This window comes from Penaeus monodon, chromosome 8 (genome assembly GCF_015228065.2).
Source record: "Penaeus monodon isolate SGIC_2016 chromosome 8, NSTDA_Pmon_1, whole genome shotgun sequence".
Lineage (NCBI taxonomy): Eukaryota > Metazoa > Arthropoda > Malacostraca > Decapoda > Penaeidae > Penaeus > Penaeus monodon.
This window is the reverse complement of record NC_051393.1, coordinates 28255797-28260940: the sequence shown is the minus strand read 5'-3', so window position 1 is coordinate 28260940 and position 5144 is coordinate 28255797.

Here is a 5144-nt window from a genome sequence, read left to right as displayed (position 1 = left end):
AATTTGCTGAGGAGGTTAAAGGGGGCCCTTTTTTCTTGGAAAATTAAACCTTTTTGGGCCCTCCCTTACCAACCCCGGGAGGAAAAAATGAACTCAAACCCCCTTTCCCCCAAGATGATTTGCAGCCCGATCAGGGGAAATGGACGGTTCACTCGGGACCCATGGTTGGGGTTCGTAAAATGTTGGGCTAAATTTTATTTTGAGCAGGTGTACCAGGTGGGCCCCTTTAACAGTTAGTTTGGAAATTGAAAAACCCGATTCCCCAGTGCCGGGGCCCCATCCCCCACCCACCCAGGGGGAAAAACCCCCCTTACCCTAACAGAGGTTAGGATGGCGTTTTCCCAAAGTTTGAAGGGGTGGGAAAGGTGTAGTGATATCCCTGCAAAACTGGAAAAGGGGCGGGGGGTAAAACCCTATGGCTCGTGGGCCTACATACAGTCCGGGACTCCCCCAATCTGGCAGTCGGGTCCCCTTTCCCCGGAAACCTGTTGGGGGGGAAATGGTCATCCCTCTCGGAAAGGGGGGAAAAGGGGATCGTTGGGTTTTGAAAAAAAACAAATCGTGGCTTTTCCCCAAACTCCCAAAGCTTTACCGGGCCCAAGGGTTTTCCAAACCCCCCATTCTTCTAAAAACCCGGATCCGCAACCACCTACTGGGGGAAATCAGAGAGGGGAGCGGGTCGGGAAATTTACCCCTTTGGAAAATTCCACGATGGGACTTTTATATTTAAGCGTTTTAAATTTAATTGTGGAACCCCTTTTCGTGATTTTTGGGTCGGGTTGTTTGGAAAACCTACACGACCTCAAAAAGGGGTTTTGATCGGTACATGGGGAAATCGCAAAGGGGAGACCTTTGGGGGACTCAGGGGAATTGAAAAAAGATTTTTGGGGCCAACAGAAAGGGTTTTATACTGGTACTAAAATTTGCTTTTAAATTTGGGGGTGGGGTCTGTCAAGCTTCTTCTCTTTAATTGGGGGTTTGGGGGTTTGGCCCGGGCCTTCAACCCGGAATTTTCAAACACCCTTGGAAAAAAAAATTTTTGGGGAAATTTTTAATTTTTTTAAAAAAAAAAAAATTTTAAAAAGAACATGGGCAATATAAAAGGTCCCCCCAAAAAAACCCTTTGATTTGCCGACGATGTTGTTTACCCTTTATCTGGGGCCTTGGGGGTTCACGGTGGTGGCTCCGGATGTTTTAGCAATGGGGCGAAGCCCCTTAGGCCTAAAAGGTTTTCCTGGGCCCAAGACCAAGATTCAGGGGACTTTTGGGGGCCCGGGGTTTTGGGGGAAATTTCCTTTTCAGTCAATCCATGCTTGCGGGTGGGGACGCTGAAGTTTGGAGAGGTTTTCCCTTTTCCCTTTGGGTAGCTTTGGGTCCATATCTCTGGGCTTTTTCCAGCCCCAGAAGTCAAATAGAAAGATTGGTCGGGGGGGCAAAAAGGAGCCATGAAAAAAGAGCTTTTGGGGAGATTTTCGGTACCTACCCGAAGGACCAACCCTGCGGGGTTTTTCAAAGCCTTGATATTGCCGGGTTTTTGCTCTATAAAAGCAAAAACCTGGATGCAAATCCAGTGTCTTGGAGGGTGTTTTGATGCCTTTTGTAAAAAGCCCTTCGCCGGATCATGGGGAAACAGTTGGCAGGCCCCACGTGCCCAAAAAACCGGCGGGTTACCCCGTGGAAAAACCTGGCATGGGGGCCTGTTACTTGCATAAAAACTGGGATCGCCCAAATCAGGGGTATATGGGCACCTAGCTCGGGGCTCCCTGTGGGGGGGCGAAACCCCGCCCAAACAGATTTTTTCTCTGCCAGAAAAAACCCTTGGGGGGGGGAGGGGGGCCTGGGGACGAAACCCCGGAGATCCCTGGGGTTGGGCAGGGTCGGGTGAGGGCCTGTCGGAGGAAAATTTGAAAATGGGCCCCTGGGGGCCTTTCCTGGGGACTGCCTCGAAAGGGGGTTTTTCGTGGCCCGGGAAACGAAGGGTGGATGCGGCCCTTTCGCCCCCGTTTGGCGTTAGCCCCCTTTATGATGATTTGGTGATGGATATATAAAATAAATTATATATATTATAAATTTTATATATATATATATTATATTTTAAAACATGTGTGTGTGTGGTGCCACACACACAAAACACACACACACACCAAAATTGGATGTGGATTTAAATTTTACCGGGTGGGATAATTCTATTTTTAGGTCCCCGGGGGACCCCCGTTTCTTTTTTTTCCCCGTGGAGGGAAAACCCGTGTAAAACAGGGCGGAGCCCCGTGGGCCTCACCCCGCTCCCCCCCATGGGTTCCCGCAGCTGTTTCTATCGTCCTCCAGCTGGGAAAAATTCCCCTACTTTTACCAAAAAATGACCTAGGGGCCCAGGGGAGTCTGCGCCAGCGCCAGCGCGGAAAGGGGGCAGCTCCGCCCTCTCCCCCCCGGGCGGGGGTGCCCCGGGCACCGCGGCGCTTTTTAACCCCCCCTTTGACAAGTGGAGCGTCGTCGTAGCGTGTGTTTAACCCTTTTTCTGTGTTTGGGGACCCTGTCCCGCCACTGTACTAAGGGGTACACATAGCTTTTAAAAAAGTGGTGGCCCGCGAGGGGCCCCTTGGGATCCTTTTGGGGATGCAACCCCGGACACAACCCCCCCCGAAGAAAAAAACCGCTCGACCCCTAGAAGGGCATGTCGAAAAAAAAAAAAAAACACGGTTTAAATTTTCACGTTTGGGGGGCCCCTTTTTTTATTTCTTTTTTCCCCTTTTTCCCCCCAAAAACATGTGTTAAAACCCTTGTTGTTTTGTTGGGGTTTTAAAAAGGTTTCTAATGACAGCAAAAAGGCACGTTCTCCCTATTCTTCCACCTCGATCGCATTTCCGTGCGATCGGGTATGTGATCAATAAAAAATGAATAAACGTTCGTTGGGGGAAATTTAAATTTTTTTCCCCTTTGTTTTTTTTGAGATTTTTTTATTTTTTTCATCTGCAACGAAATTTTAAAGCGTTTGTGATATTATCTTTTCACGGAAAAATTTATTTTTAAATTTTTTTTTCGTTTCCCAACCCTCGCCCCCCACCTGGACCGTCCCTTTTCTTTCTCTTTCGGTCCCCCTTTTTTGGGATTAAAAAAAAAAAAGGTTTTTTTTCTGTCTTTACCCGGGCCTCAAAATTTTTTTTCCCCCCCGGGCCCGGGGGCGGGGTGGGTAGGGGGGAAAATGACCCCTTGGTTTTCCCCGTAATTTTGGGGGGCAAAAAAAATATCATTTTTACATTGGTTTTTTGGGACAGTTCTAATTTGGGGCTAGAGCGAAGGGAGGTAAACGAAAATTGTAAATTTTTTTTTATATTTGCGTAGGATCTTTTTCCCCCCCATAATAGTTTCACAGGATTGCCCGATATTTTCCCCCGGGGTTTTCGTTAAAAAGGGCCAATAGATCTTGGGGCTCCCCTCGTTTGAGGTAGGTACAAAACCGGGAAATTATTCAAATTTGGTTTTGGGGTCCCTTTGAGTCGGGGTGACCCCCCGGGTTTCTCCCTTTTAATTTTGTATAGGACTAGGGTTTAGGTAGGGAATTTATTATTTGCTTATTAACACACCTTTTTCACCCCCTTGAAGTCGCTTGCATGTTTTGGGTTTTTCCCCCCCAAAGGGTTTTTGGGGATTTGTGGAAAAAAATTTTTTAATTTCCCTTTGGGAAATTTTTCGACGCCCATTACAATACGCAGAAGGAGCAGGGTTATTATATTTTCCCGGCTCGGGGGTCGCTTCAGCATATACGGGGATTTGGGTAATTTGGTCCCCCCTTTTTGGTTTTTTTTGAAAATCTGACGTTTCAAAAACCCAGGACATGTACCTGGCCCGTTTAGGGTTTTTTGACCCTTTAGAAGATTTGCCCTTATTAAAAAAAATTGGGGGAATATTTTTTTATGTCACCATCATTTTATGCGTAAATTTCACATATTTATATGTTGAAAATTTTGTGGTGTTGAAATAATCTTAAAATTTGGGTAGCATTGCTAAATTTTTTTTCCAAATTTTGTTTAGTGAACGCTAATATTCGTTTTTTTTGTGATTTATTTTTCTGTGTGAGGGCACTCTCGCTTTCCCTCTCCCTTAACGGGTTTGCGTCACTTTCACAAGCAACACGCCCTTGTTGGGGACAAGTGGCTCGTACATGATATACCCAAATTACATCTACTTTTTTATCTGGTGAAAGGGGCTTTTGGTTCAAATAGATCTTCGCGGATCGGCCCCTGCGTTCCCCTTTTCATTCTCATATCTATCCCGGGGGGTGGGTAGTTTTAAGTAGGGGCTTTGCGGAAAACCCCTTTCTGGGGCGTTCCCCCCTTTCTATTTTCTTCTTTATCTTAGGAAAATAAAAAAAAAAGAATGAAAAAAAAAAAATTTAAAAAAAAATTAAAAAACCCCAAAATTAAAAAAAACGCCCAATTTTTAAAAAAACCGGCTAAATGGTAGAAACACCCCTTCTTTTATGTTTCCTTTCTTTTTTTCTTTTTCTGGCCCTTAGTGTTGATCTGGTTCCCCGACTATTTTATTGCAGGGCGGAAATGACACGGCCCCCGAGGGGAAAATCCTGCTACAGTTTTTTGGGCACCTTAAGAAGGGGAGTGGGAAGGGAAAGTCATCGAAAAATGCCAAAAGGCCCGCGGGGAGATTTTGTCAGAAAAGGTTTAAGCCCCTTCCCCTGTGTAGTGGAGGGCGTTGCCTGCCCAAACTCCCCGTAGATCCCGCCGGGAAACCCCCAAACCCTTTTCCCCCAGGTACCAGCGCCCCAGGATGCTATGCATGGCGGAGCCTGGCGGACGGGCCCGCAGATTTCCCGTAAAATTTCCCCCAGCTTATAGCCCCCCAAAGGTTTTCCCCCCGCCCCGAGATCCGCCCCCCGCCCCGATGCCCGTAAGGGTCCGGGGGAAAAATTCGAGGGGGCGTTTTGGGGGCGCGAAAAAAGGGAAACCCGGGAAAAGAGAAACTGTGAGGGGCGTGTGGGACGAGGGGCCCCCCCGAGTTAGGGGCCCGGGGCGAGGGGGCTAAAGAGGGGGGTTAAAGGCGAATCCGAAGTCAAGGGGGGGAACCCGTTCGACAATTTCGAGGGGGCGTTTTGGGGCATCAAAGGACGGGGCAGGGACTACACCAAGGAC